A 15787-nucleotide genomic window follows, 5' to 3' on the forward strand; every position below is an offset into this window, starting at 1 on the left:
GGTCATCTTACGCTTTCACTTAAGTATCATGATTCCAGTCAATATTGTTAGAGGTGTCCCCAAACCAACCAGACGATATTAATCATGGAGCTTCTGGCATAGTGCTCGAGCAAAGACATTGAAATTGAAAGTACATTAGGAACAATTGTGCATAATGGATGTTTTAAACATTAATAATATTGTTCTACTCAGAGGCAGGGGGAGATAGGTGGCAGAATGGAAACACATCTCTACCAAAGGAGGTGTAAAATGTTCATTCCTTCTGTTAGCATGCTGGTCACCCTTGGCAAGGAGTATCACCTGCTTAGCCCCCAATCTGGGTCAGGTGAAGCCATGGGAGCAGCTGGTGAGTGGTTGTATGAGCAGCTGGTGCACATCACAAGTCCTGGTTATGCAACCACTGACGTTAGGCAGGCAATCCCTGAAGAGTATTGATAATGACTAGGGTCACCCATCTTATAAAGACAGTGCCCAGATGAGGGCAATGGCAAACCACTTCTGTAGAAAAATTTGCCAAGAACAATCATGGTCATAGACCATGATCGCTCACATCATATGATAATGCACATGATGATGATAATGATGATGATGACTAAGCAGCAAGCACATTTACACCAAACGCATGCCATTATGTAGTAACTAACCCAAGTAACATCCTTACACATTATTAAACACTGCGCCACCCTAAGAGAGATGAGGGCAGTTCTTAGTCTTGGAGGAAGGTTTGAGCCTGTATCTTAAAGGAGAAAAAATATATATGTTTAGGAGAGAATTCTGGATCATGGCTGTCAAAAGATATGGCTGCTGGTGATGGTGATTAAACTTGAGAATGATGCAGAGACCAGGCTTAGCTAAATGTGGCTAAATCAAAATCAGAATCAGAATTAGGTTTAATATCACCAACATATGTCGTGACAACTGTTCACTTTTCAGCAACAGGACAATGCAATATATAACTACAGAAAAGAGAAAAGAAAGTGAATTACAGAACGCTCATATAAATTAAATAAGTAGTGCAAAAATTGAAATAAAAAAAGGAGTGAGGTAGTGTTCATGGGTTCAATGTCCATTCAGAAATCAGATGGCAGAGGGGAAGAAGCTGTCCTGAATCTTTGAGTGTGTGCCTTCAGGCTCCTATATCCCCTTCCTGATTGTAGCAATGAGAAAAGGGTATGTCCTGTGTGATGGGGGTCTCCTCTTTGAGACATCCATTATTAAGGACCCACGTCAAAGATTACAAGTGGGAGGGAGGAGAAGTGGGTCTACTTTACTACTGAATTCATGACTTCCCTAAAATTATTTAAAATAACCTTGGGCCCTTGAGCTATTCTCAATTCAGATATGGTGGAGGAGGACCTTGGTGTTTCTCAAGACCTGGGAAAGAATGATACGTGGAAGCATTCTGTTGGAATGCTCCATGTAATCACTTGTTAAACCCACTTTATCTTTATCCTCCCTGCCCCAAAATAAATTTAAGCTGGTGGGGACTTCAAATCATTGTAGTAACATGAGGATATTTGGTCTGGGATGCTAATAAAACTGCATTAGACATTGGTTTCACATTAGAAGCTAAAGAGTGGTAGTAGATGCTTTCCTCTCTGACTGGAAGCTTGTGACAAGTGGTGTGCTGCAGATATTGGTGCTCAGTCCATTGTTGTTTGTCATCTACATCAACGATCTGGATGACAATGTAAAACACTAGATCAGCAAATTTGCAGATTACACCAAGATTGGGGACATGGTAGTCAGAAAGGAAGACTGTCAAAACTTGTTGGAAAAATGGATTGGAAAATGGCAGATGTAATTTAATGCAGACAAATGTGAGCTGCTGCACCTTGGGAGGACAAACCAGGGTAGGACTTACGCAGTGAGCAGTATGGCACTGAGGAATGTGGTAGAACAGATGGATCTGAGAATACAGACTCATAATTCTTTGAAAGTGGCATCGCAAGTAGATAGAGGTCTAAAGGAAGCTTTTAGCATGTTGGCCTTCATAAATGAAAGTACTGAGCACAGGAGTTGGGATGTTATGTTGAAGTTGTATAAGACATGAGTGAGGCATAGTTTGGAGTATTGTGAGCAATTCTGGTCACCGACCTACAGGAAAGATATCAATAACACTGAAAGAGTGCAGAAGGAATTCACAAGGATATTGCTGCGATTTAAGGACTGGAGAATAGGATGAATAGGTTTGGATTTTATTCTCTAGGGCATCAGAGAATAAGGGGAGATTTGACAGAGCATACAAAGTTTTGAGTGCTGTATATAGATTAAGCTGACTTATTCCATTGAACATGGATGATACCAGAACTGGAGGTCGTTGGTTTAGAGTGAAAGGTGAACTGTTTAAAGAGAATGTGAGGGGGAAGTTCTTCACTCATAGGCAGTGAGAGTGTGGAACGAGCTGCCAGCGCAAGTGGTGGATACAGGGTTGAATTCAACAGTTAAAAAAAAATTGGACAGGTACATGGATTGGAGGTGCATAGAGGTCTATGGATGAAAGTCAATAGGACTAGGCAGATTAATAGTTTGGCATGGACTAGATGGGCCAAAGGGTCTGTTACTATGCTGTAGTATAGTATGAAAGACTTTCGTCTGAAGCACAAATTCATCCAGTGGAGAAAATGCATATATGCCAATCAAGGATCATAGAAGATAACCCGACTCTATAGCAAAAGGAAAACAAAGTAAAGTAATTAACTTTGGGAAGTTACAAACTTAATAGAAAATGTGCAAAAATGGAAAGATAATTTTTAAAACTCTGCAGCTATATGATTAAGTTGGGAAGTTGGAAATATTGGAGAATTAGATTGCAAGTAGCCAGAGAGAAGAAATACAGGTTACAGAAAATACTAATTTAAATTATTAATTGCTGAAGTGATAAATCAGGATAGGAAAAGAAAATTACAAGAAAATTATCAAGAGAGCTGAAGAAGCCACTAAAAGGATTTGCAGAGGCATGTTGTACTCTGTTATCAGGAATCCTGCTTTGTCTGGAGTTAAGGTACAGTGCTTTACTGAACTTTATATTGCTTTGCTGTGCAATGCTGCACAGCACTGAAACTTGCTCATAAACCTAGGTGATTTAGGATGGGAACAAACCACTTTAAATCACCACAGCATTGATATGTCTCATCTATATTTATTCACAATTTTTCAAAGTACAAAGTAGATTTTATTACCAAAGTACATACTGTATGTATTACCATAACCAACCCTGAGATTCCTTTTCCTGTGGGCATACTCAACAAATCTATAGAACATTAACTATAACAAAATCATTGAATGACCACCAGTCTAGGGCTTTCAACCACAGTGGAGAAGACAATAAACAGTGTAAATGCAAAAGGAAGAAACAATAATACAAATAAATAAACAATAAATATTGAAAATTGGTAGTGGAAACATTTCAATGATGGGGCAAGCAAAGTTGAGTGAAGTTATCCTCTTTGTTCAAGGGCCTGATGGTTGAGGTGTAGCAACTATTCCTAACCCTAGCAGGTTTAGTCCTAAGGCTCACCGAGAAGAGAGCATGTCCTGCGGGTATCTGATAATGGATGCTGCTTTCCTGAGAAGGTGTTTAATGTAGAGGTGCTCAAGAGTCGGGAGAGCTTTATTCATGATGGACTGGGCCGTCTCCACTACTTTTCTGTAGAATTTTCTGTTCAAGGGCATTGGGTTTTCCATACCAGGCTGTGATGCATGTAACACTGAATGAGATCTTTCAGCTCAGTAACTATGCATTGCCTCCCAATGCAATTTCTTTGATCCCTTTCCTTTATTCAAACTCACTCCCATACCTATCTACTCCACCCTGCTTCTCCTATGCTTATACACAAAATAAGATGTAGTAACCAATTATCCTACAGCCAGAAAATATCAGGGAAATCAGAGGAAGTCAGAGCTCCTGAGAGAAACTAGTCACACTTGCAGTTTCAGAGGGCATGTCTAGGCTCCACACAGACACAAAAGCTAGTGAGTAATAGAGAGAAGCTCAGTAGTATAGAGGGTAGCACAACACTGTACAGTACAGGTTCCCCGGGTTCAATTCCCGACGCTGCCTGTAAGGAGTTCGTAATTTCTCCCCGTGACTGTGTGGGTTTCCTGTTGGTGCACACAGTCCAAAGATGTACCGGTTGATAGGTTAACTGGTCATCGCAAACAGCCCCATGGTTAGGCCAGGATTAAATCAGGGAATTGCTGGGCAGCGTGGCTTGAATTAGGTACAGAGGCCCAGTTTTGGAGCTTGTTGATTAGTTCTGAGGGTATGATGGTATTGACCGCCGAGCTGTAATCAATAAACAACAGGCTGATGTAGGTATTGCTGTTGAGCAGGTGGTCCAAGGCCAAGTGGAGAGCCTGAGTGACTGCATTTGCTGTAGACCTGTTGTGGTACTAAGCAAATTGCAGCAGGTCCTTGATCTGGCAGGAGTTAATTCTAGCCATTACCAAGTTCTCAAAACTCTTTGTCACAGTAGCTGTGAGTCCAGTTGGTTGATAGTAATTGAGAGTAGAAACTATTCCAAGAGTACGAAATAAAACATCAATGTAAAAAACAAGTGAATAACAAATACTATTATCACTCCAAGTTCCTGTTTTTCCAAAATCTCCTATTGTTGATGATTAAGACCTTGTTATAATGAAATTTAATGAGAATTCGGAGACAGGGGTTCATGGAAAGCTGTTTCCATCTAGCACACTAGAATGCTTTAAGGGCATAACTGAATTAAGATCTGAAGGTAAGAAACACATCTTAATTTTCAAAAATCATTTCACACAGCCCCTCAACAGAGACCTCTGGTTTAAGGGAAGCTCTTGGGATAAAGCAGAATCTCGTAAGCTGACTCATTAAGAAGCAACTATGAATAAGGAATCGATGATGCTGCCACTAATTGAAAGCTGTGACCAGCAGTCCTTCTCAATTGTCAAATAATTGGACTGCTGTCAATAAAGTTTATAAATAATCCAGATTGAGCTTCAATAACAGGAATATCTCCATCTCCAAATGAATGCAAAGTGGTGTGAAAAAAGAGATAGAGTCGTAGAGCACTACAGCACAGAAACAGGCCCTTTGGCCCATCAAGTCCATGCTGAACTGATACTCTGCCTAGTCCCATTAACCCGCCCCTGGACCATAAGCCTCCCTACTCTTCCCAACCATGTAGTTATCCAAAATTATCTTAAATATTGCAATTGAACCCACATCACCACTTCCGTCAGCAACTCGTTCCACTCTCGCGTCACCCTCTGTGAAGAAGTTACCCGTCAGATTCCGCGTAAGTATTTCACCTTTCACTCTTAATTGATGACCTCTAGTTTGAATGTCATCCAAGCTCAGTGGGAAAAGCCAACTTGCATTTACCCCTTCTATACCTTCCATAATTTTGTATACCTCTATCAAATCTTCCTCCAATCCAGGAATCATTATTCCCTATGTTCTAGGGAATAAAGTCCTAACCTAATCACCCTTTTTCCAATAACTTAGACACTCAAGAATTGGCAGAACCCTTGTAAATTTTCCTTGCACTCTTTCAATCTTATTAATATCTTTCCTTAGGTAGGTGACCAGAACTGCACACAATTCTCCAAATTTGGCTTTATCAACTTCTTAAGTGACTTCAACATAGCATCCCAACTTCATACTCAGCTTCACGAATGCAAATGTGCCAAAATCTCTCTTTTACAACCCTATCTACCTGTGATACCACTTTCAAGGAATTATGGATCTGTATTCCCAAATCCCTCTGTTCTATCACACTCCTTGGTGCCCTATTTTTCATTCTGTAGGTCCTACCTGGTCTGTCCTCCCAAAGTACAACACCTCAGACTTGTCTGCATTAACTTCCATCTACCAATCTTAGAACATTTTTACAGCTGCAAGATCTGATGGCCTTCATCACTGTCCATTATGTCCCCAACCTTGCGATCATCCACAAATTTTCTGATCAGTCTACCACATGTCATCCAAACCATTAATGTAGATGGCAAACAACAACAGACTCAGCACCAGGCCCTACAGCAGACCCGTAGTCACAGGCCTCCAGTCAGAGAATCAATCATCTATTACATCTACTATCACTCTCTTGGCTACCCCTGTGAAGCCAATGTTAAATTAAATTTATTACTTCATCCTGAATGTCAAGCTACTAAGCTCCTGGATCAAACTGCCAGGCAGGACTTTGTCAAAATCCTTGCTAAAGTGTATGTAGACATCGCCTGCTGCTTTCTCTTCATCAACACTCCTGGTAACCTCCTCGAACCTCCTTGACTAGACATGACCTATCATGCACAAAGCCACTGTGCCTCTCATCAATCAGGCATTGACTATGCCTACCTATCCTGTCCTAAGAATACCTTCCAATAGCTTACCCACTACTGCCATCAAGCTCACTAGCCTTTAATTTACCTGCTTATTCTTAAAGCCTTTCTTTAACAACGGAACAATACTAGCTATCCTGCAGTCCTCTGGCATTTCACCCCGTGGTTACTGATGCTTTAAAAACCTCACCAAGGCCACTTCAATTTCTGCATTTGGCTCCTATATGATCTGAAGGGACACATTGTCAGACGCTGGGGACTTATCCGTCCTAAGTTGTTTCAGCAAGCACCTCTTCCGTAATCCAGATACAGTCCGAGATCTCACTATTGTTTTGCCTTAATTCTATAGACTCTGGGTCTATCTCCCAAGTAAATATAAATTCAAAAAGACCATTTAAGAACTCTATTGTCTTTTTTGCTTAATGCATAGATGGCTACACTAATCTTCAAGTCAAACAATTCTGTCCCTTGTATTCCTTCTGTTCTTAATATATCTGAATAAGCCTTTGGGATTCTCAAACACAAAATATGCATTTCTTCAACTGATGAATACAAATGATTTATAGTATGCCACTGAGAAATGGAGCTTGATCATATCTATTCTAAAAGCAATTTGTTCATTGAAGTTAAACTCTAGACATCTCAAACCTCAGATTGACATTAGCCAAACACCAAATTAATCAAATTGGTCAGAAGATTCTGCCTCGGAAATTGTTTCAGCAGGCTCCAATTCCAGGCAAAATATACTGGCAAGTGTTCATAGCTGGGCATGTTGACCATATGTAGGTCTGTGCCAGAGATGAGATAACATCAAGTTCACAATCATATTGGTTATGTTTTCATCCAGGGTGTCCCCAATTACTAAAGGGTTAACTTCATTCTCTATATGTCAGGAGTTAGTTCTGGACATTCAAAGAAAGACTTGGATTTATGTGAAGTCATAAAATACACTCAGTGGCCACCTTATTAGGTTCCTCCTGCACCTTGTGAAATGCCACTGAGTGTATGTTCATGGTCTTCAACTACCATCACCCTTCCTCGTCAAGTTCAAAGTGTTGTGTTGTCAGAGATGCTCCCCTGCATACCACTGTTGTGACACGTGGTTATTTGAGTTACTCTTGCCCTCTGGTCAACTTGAACCAGACTTGCCATTCTCCTCCTACCTCTCTCATTAACATGACATTTTCACCCTCAGAACTGTCACTCACACCATTATCTGTAAATTCTAGAGTCTGCTCTGCTTGAAAATCCCTGGAGACCAGCAATTTTTGCGATACTCAAAACACCCTGTCTGGCACCAACAACTATTCTACGGTCCAAGTCACAAAGTTTCTTCCCCATTCTGATATCTGGTCTGAACAACTGAACCTCTTGACCACGTCTGCATGCTTTTGAGTTGCTGCCCCATGAATGAGGTATTAGATACTGTATTTGTATTATCATGCTGGTGTACAGGTGTACCTAATAAAGTGGCCTTTAATAAAGATTCTTTGAAATGAGTCACAATCAGGCAATCAGAGAGCACTTTATACACAGCAAACTCCCACAGCAGCAATGCAATTATGACCAGGGAATCATGTTTAGAGTGTTGATGTAGGATACATATTTGTTCGGACACTGTGTGGAGTTTAGCACACTTCTTCAAAATAGTCCAATGGAAAGTTTTACATCTAACTAAAAGACTTGATCAGTTCTTGATTTAACATCTTATCTGAGATGGCATCACTGACAGTGCATTGCTTTCTCACAACTGCACAGGCATATCAATCCAGATTTTAATTTAAATTTTCTGGAGTTTGACATAAATTCATAATGTTCACATTTAGCCTTTAATCCTTGGAGCAAAGGAGCCAAAATGGTTCCAAAAGAGGAATGTAAAATCATGAGGGGCATAGATAGAAACATAGAAACATAGAAAATAGGTGCAAGTGTAGGCCATTCGGCCCTTCGAGCCTGCACCGCGATTCCGTATGATCATGGCTGATCATCCAACTCAGAACCCCTGTACCTGCTTTCCCTCCAAACCCCCGATCCCTTTAGCCTCAAGGGCCATATCTAACTCTCTCTTAAATATAGCCAATGAACCAGCCTCAACTGTTTCCTGTGGCAAAGAATTCCACAGATTCACCACTCTCTGAGTGAAGAAGTTTTTCCTCATCTCGGTCCTAAAAGGCTTCCCCTTTATTCTTAAACTATGACCCCTCGTTCTGGACTTCCCCAACATCGGAAGCAATCTTCCTGCGTCTAGCCTGTCCAATCCCTTTAGAATTTTATACATTTCAATAAAATTCCCCCTCAATCTTCTAAATTCCAGTGAGTATAAGCCTAGTCGATCCAGTCTTTCTTCATATGAAAGTCTTGCCATCCCAGGAATCAATCTGGTGAACTTTCTCTGTACTCCCTCTATGGCAAGAATGTCTTTCCTCAGGTTAGGGGACCAAAACTGCACACAATACTCTAGGAACAGTCTCACCAAGGCCTTGTACAACTGCAGTAGAACCTCCCTGCTCCTGTACTCAAATCCTTTTGCTATGACTGCCAACATACCATTTGCCTTTTTCGCTGCCTGCTGTACCTGCATGCCCACCTTCAATGACTGGTGTACAATGACATACAGGTCTCGTTGCACCTCCCCTTTTCCTAATTAGCCAGATAATCGTTCAGATAATAATCTGTTTTCCTGTTCTTGCAACCAAAGTGGATAACCTCACATTTATCCACATTAAATTGCATCTGCCATGAATTTGCCCACTCACCTAACCTATCCAAGTCACCCTGCATCCTCTTAGCATCCTCCTCACAGCTAACACTGCCACCCAGCTTCATGTCATCCGCAAACTTGGAGATGCTGCATTTAATTCCCTTGTCTAAATCATTAATATATATTGTAAACAACTGGGGTCCCAGCACTGAACCTTGCGGTACCCCACTAGTGACGACGTTCCGAGCCGAAACCCTTCATCAGGAGTGATGATCATCCACTTCATCCTGATGAAGGATTTCGGCCCAAAACGTCGTCACTACCTCCTCCCATAGATGCTGTCTGGCCTGCTGAGTTCTGCCAGCATTTTGAGTTTTTATTTATTTCCAGCATCTGTAGATTCACTCGTGTTGCCAAAGTAGTTATTCAATTGGTCTGCCATGTCCTTGTTCCCTATGATCAATTCACCTGTTTCTGACTGTAAGGGACCTACATTGCCCTACCTAGATAAGGCAAGTAAACTTTTTCTGTGTCTTGTTCAAAGCTGACTGTTCTACAGGATTATAGCATCCTATTATCAAGGGAGCAGCTATTGTCCTGCTTATGTTTAGAGGCAGTGAGTACATTGTGGCTGCTGCCCAGGAATCCACAAATCTGAAAGGCCAAATTCACTGGAGCTGTGTGTAAACATACTGTGCTGCGTGTCAGTGATGCCTGGGGACAGTTTTTCCTTCTGCTCCCTGCCTCCAGAGTAGCAAATTTACATCCAACCTCCTTCAATGAACCAGGCTGGTCTACGAACAAAAAATGTATTCTTACTGAAAATTTCTATTGTGGGAGTGAACAGTGACCCAGCTCCAGCACAAGGGTTCAGGTACCTGCTTCATTTAGAATTCTGCTTGAAACAAAATGCACCACAAACAGAATGATGTCGGCATATGGCTTTTGCTGCTTTAAAGTTCAAAGTAAATGTTATTATCAATAAACCATATATGTTACTATGTACAACCCTGAGATTCATTTTCCTGCAGTCAAATCTATAGAATAATAACCAGAACAGAATCACCGAAAGATTGCACCAATTTGGGCATTCAGCCAAGAGTGCAGAAGACGACACGCCACGCAAATGCAAAAAGAAGAAAGAATAATAATAGATAAGTAGGCAATAAATATTGAGAACATGAGATGAAGAGTCCTTGAAAAGCACTGCTTGAATTAAGTTGTGGGTGATATGGATAAGTTAATTCACCTTAACTTTGAACTGATTCCATAATCTATGGGCTCACTTTCAAGGATTCTACAACTCATATTCTCAAGAGTTACTACTTATTTATTATATTTTTTTGCTTTTGCACATTTGTTTGTGTGCAGTTTTTCATTAATTCTATTGCATTTTGCTGTAATAAAATAAATCTTAGGGCAGTATATGATGTCATATATCTTCTTTGTTAATAAATTTACTTTGAACTTTGTGCGGCAATTACAGGAAAACAAACTAAAAGTCACTGAGAGGCTATGTGAGGGAGTATCACACAGTACGTTGCACTTCCAACTGACCGAATTCCACGTAGAAAAAGTATGGTTCATCCTCTATTACAAACCAACAATAAAATCATTTGACTCTTCCATAATTCATGTAAAATAAAAATGAGCAAGACAAGGTTAATTGTATTAAATTCAAACAAGGATGTGCGATCAATGAAAAGTATGCAGTCCTTACTTGTCCCCTCTCTATGCTGTGAAGCAGATGAACAGTGACTATATCCATTTATTTCTACCGCCACCCAACGCCGTTTGCTGCCTGCTAACCGCTGCCCAAACCCATGCGACAAATTGCCTAAACCCAGTGATGACGATACACAAAACAAATACAATAAAGACAAACAATACATAGCTACATGACTCCATCAATTTGATTTTAACAATTCTATAGTAAATAGGCGCTGACAATTTCTTCTCTTATCAATTTGAAATTTACCCCTCTAATGTCAGTTTACTAAAAGTAAAACTCATATTAGACCACAAGACCATTGCACATAGGAGCAGGATTAGGACTTTCAGCCCATTGACTCTGCTCTGAAGAGTCTTGACGTGTTGAGCTCTATAAATGTAAATCATTCTGCTCAGATGCTTTAATGCATTTAGCTTTTTTGGTGGTTGACTAGGGCAAGTAGTTTTCTGTTTTATTATAAAGTTTGAAAGGAAAAACCTATGCTTGGATTTATGGCGCAGTTTTAGGTCCTCGGGACATTAGAAAGTGCGACACATCTCAATCATATTATTGTTTTTTGAAGTTGTTTATTGTTATAATGAAAACACGAAGTACTGCTCTCAATGAACCTTGGTACCATTAACGTATTGTGTAGAAGTATCCTAGCTTGTGTTCACAAAAAGACCATAAGGCATAGGAGAGAATTAGGCTGTCAGGCCCATCGAGTTTGCTCCGCCATTCAATCATAACTGATCCTTTTTCCTTCTCCTCCTCAGCCCCAGTTTTCCGTAACCTTCGATGCCATGTCCAATCAAGAACCTATCAATCTCGACCTTAAATACACTCAATGAGCTGGCCTCCACAGCTGCATGTGGCAACAAATTCCACAAATTCGGCACCCTTTGGCTAAAGAAATTTCTCTGCATCTCTGTTTTAAAAGGGCGTACCTCTATCCTGAGGCTGTGCTCTCTTGTCCTAGACCCTACCACCATGGGAAACATCCTTTCTACATCTACTCTGTCTAACCTTTTCAACATTTGCAAGATTTCAATGAGATCCCCCCTCATCCTTCTGATTCCAGTGAAACAGAAAACATAGAAATTATCCTGTAAAAGAATAGAGCTTCAAACTTTAACCCAATTTGTTCCACATTTGCAATGACATGTCAAAATGTGAGGTCCTGATCAATATTGACTAAATACATCTATCTGAACCCTAATGTATAGTAATGTGGGAAAGTATTTTATATTGGAAATTCTGGTGCATAGTTAACAACTTTCAAGCTTTAACCTTGAGATAGCGTGTCATAACTGGGAGTGGTAGCCATTTGTATCAATCCCTTTGGAGGTGCATGGGCTACAAGACCACCATTGATAAGTGAATGGAGATTGCTCCTGTCTAAAGCAAACATTAGACCCATTGAATATGCTAATTATGGGCCCAATAGCTGTTTCAGGATTGCAGTATCAAATTAGACGAATTCTAACCAGTCTGTGGATCAATTTTCCAGGTTTCACTTGGAGCTATAGAGTGCAGGTATTTGTGAAAAGTCCCACCAATCACCACACCCCAGAACTTACCAGTAGATTGGTTGAGCATCCAAAGTAAGCAATTTTTACCTAGGGGCAACACATAGTGCAGTGGTTAGCACAGTCCTGGGGTAATGGCGATTGGTGGGATCTTTCAAAGTTACCTGCTCTTCATAGCTCCAAGTGAAAACTATAAAATCCATCCATAGTCTGGTTAGAATTCCTCTAATTAGCAAATTCAATGAGTGTAATGCCTCATTTCAAGGACGTGCCAGTTGGTAGGTTAACTGATCATTGTAAATTGCCTTATAAATCAGGGAGTTACTGACTCAAAGGGCCAAATGGGCCTATTCCACTCAATATCTCAATACATAAAATTTACTTTCAATATTCTTAAAGGCTATCAGAATTATGCTTTTGCTTAGAGGAGCATTACCTAATGTGGTGACAATCTGCTGAGAAAAGTACATGCCAAATTTACAAGCTGGAGGATTTGGCAATGTCAATTTTCATTCCAAACGTTAAACTGGAAAAAAGGTATTGATGGAATTTCTATTGACAAGTGGAGAAGCTCATGCTTCTCTTTTCCAGTTTGTGAATAATTCCTTTGTGCTATGATCAATGACCAGCAGACAGATAGTATTTTTTTTAACCGTTAGCACTGTTGTAAGTATGAGAGATGGCAACACCTAATCCATAACGTTAGACACCTACTGCTGGAGTGATTGCTTCTGTGTAGTAACTGAGAAGCAAAACATTAGCTGATACACGGAATTGTTTTAACAGCTCAGAAGCAACTTTACACATCTAGTACAATTAACTTCCTGGAAATTTTCAAAGGTCTAATAGAAAGCACAATGCAGCCAGTATAGCTGTTTTCGAAATAATCCTAACTGCTTTGAAACAGGGATAGGAGAAGAAGTAATAACAATATTGGAAAAGGGATAGGAGAAGATGTGATAAAAATAAGTCCCAGCGATGTATAAAATAACTTTTTGACTTTTTTAAGTTTCCATGCACTTACGTTGAGACTTAGAACAACTTCCAAACCCTGCGTGCATTTTGAATTGTTCTGGGAACATCCTACGTGGAAGCTCATTGAATTGAACCCACTTTCTTTCAGAAGGGGTCAATGGAAGCTCAATGTTCTGGCTTCATTATGAATTCCCATTGAGGACACTTTCCGCCATGTGTGGCAGCACACAGCCTTTATATTGGAGTATAAAAATATTATGGAGTATAAAAGTTGTATTATTTGCTGTGTAACCAAAACTATGTAGTCAGCTTGCTATGCATGTAACCAAAATGAAATCATAGGAGTGTAGAAGACAATGGTGTGTTAAAGGGAGCTAAAGAGATGTAGTCAGCTTTGAAACTTGCTATTTGCTATGCATGTACCCAATTTAGCAGGAGAATGATGTATTAACAATGTAAACTTGCTATTTGCTAGAGAATGAAATCTTAGGAATGTAAAAGACAATGGTGTGTTAATGAGAGGTAGCTAAAGAGATGTAGATTAGAACATTGGTCAGTTCTGAGTTGGCTATTATTTTGCTCAGTTCTGAGTTTGCTATTTGCTATGCATGTACCCAACTTAGTAGGAGAATGAAATCTTAAGAATGTAGAAGACAATGGTGTGTTAATGAGAGGCAGCTAAGAGATGTAGATTAGAACATGATTAAGTCAATGTGTGGTACGTGTGAAACTGGACCAGGAGATTGCTATAAAAAATGCTGTGTCCAGAGGATCGGTGGGCAATCAGCGACCAGCTCAATGACTGTCTCAACTTTGATTTGCAAATTAAAGTTTAACCCTTCTTGAAGAATCTTCTGCGTCTCTGGATCATTTCTGGGGCACGAGAAACCAGGACACTTACAGCAAAAATGACTCTCAATGTCTCTATAGAGTGTTATCAGAAGCAGAAAGCCACGTTCTTACAGAGAGCCACAGTTTGTACTCCTAAGTATATTTGCCATCAAACCAGAGGACCAATGAGTACAGTAGGGCATGCTGGCAGAAGTGCCATGCATACTAAAATATGAAGTGTCAACTTGTACAATGGTAGGTCAAGACAACCTGTATGCTAAGCAGAAAAACTTCAGCCTCCAAAAAGAAGATTTAACCAACAGATTCTATCATAGATCTTCAGTCCTGCTGTGTTTAACTCTGAATGGTGGTGGACAATTAGACAGGTAATGGAATGAGAGTCAACAGCACCTCATTCACCCAGCACAGATGGATCAACTGAGTTTCTTCCCGACATCCCCATCTTCAACACTGAATTTCCCAGTGGCAACATTACTGTTGCAGCCATTGTTGTGGGGCCAGGAAAATGAAAGTAACAGAATGGATTAGGTGATCTTGAAATCGACCCTCAACAATACCTGTCACAGGGTTGGTGATGAGGAACTTCTTGCGGACTCTGAATTAGAGAAGATGCAATCTAACGGGTTCCAAGACATGGATAAGTAGTGTTGCCATGGGTTTTGTACACATACCACTGATGAAATGAAATGATGATGGCAAGACCATGTTCCAAGGACTCAAGTATTTTCTTTGACTTATTCTCTCCTAGACAATTATACTTTTATAAAAATTGTACCTTTTACAACCTATCATTAAGTCATCCAGGATGAGTAGTTTGTATCCCTGTGGGATGTGGGCCAGAGCTGTTTCAAGCCCATGCTGGGAATTGTCTTTGGACACATCCAGCACTTCCAGTGTTCGGGTGTAGGCACCAAGGTCCACAGTGTGCTGTTTCCTCATCACAGTGTGACTCATGAGATGCTCCTCCAACCCATGGATAGGCGTGTTGGAGGGAGTCAATGAGGTCATACTTGACAACAAAGTTCACCTCTTGAAAATGGTATTCCTTTTCCAGTTTATCGCTCCAGAAGATGAAGTACCCATCATAAGACATTAGGCCATTCAGCCCATCGTCTTCCCAGCCATTTCATCATGGTTGACTTATGATTCCTCTCAAACCCATTCCTTTCCAGAACCTTTGACTCCTTACTAGTCAAGAGCCCATCATCTTACTAATCAAGAGTTAATCATCAGGTTGCTTGAGCAATCATGTCTCACTCAAGAAGGAAATGTTACAGTCCAAGTATCTGAGTTTGTGAGCTATAATACTGAATGATATTCAGTTCTGTACATATTACTTGCTTATTTGTTTGTTTATTTGTTTATTTATTTATTGAGAAGGGCCCTATTGGCCCTTCAAACAACACTGCTCAGCAACCTTTGATTTAATCCTAGCCTACTCATGGAACTGGTACGTCTTTGGACTGTGGGAGGATACCTGAGCACCCGGAGGAAACCCACGCGGTCACGTGGAGAACATACAAACTCCTTACAGGCAGCGACGGGAATTGAACCTAGATCGACTGTTCCATAAAGTGATGTGCTAACCACTACACCACTATGCCACCCCTCAATGGCCTGACAATGGAAGTTGCCTAGGATGACTTCTTCCAGTCTGAGGTGACTATTCAGATTTGAGTCAAGCAGGTCTAAAATGACAAA

This window comes from Hypanus sabinus, chromosome 13, assembly GCF_030144855.1.
Source record: "Hypanus sabinus isolate sHypSab1 chromosome 13, sHypSab1.hap1, whole genome shotgun sequence".
Classification (NCBI taxonomy): Eukaryota; Metazoa; Chordata; class Chondrichthyes; order Myliobatiformes; family Dasyatidae; genus Hypanus; species Hypanus sabinus.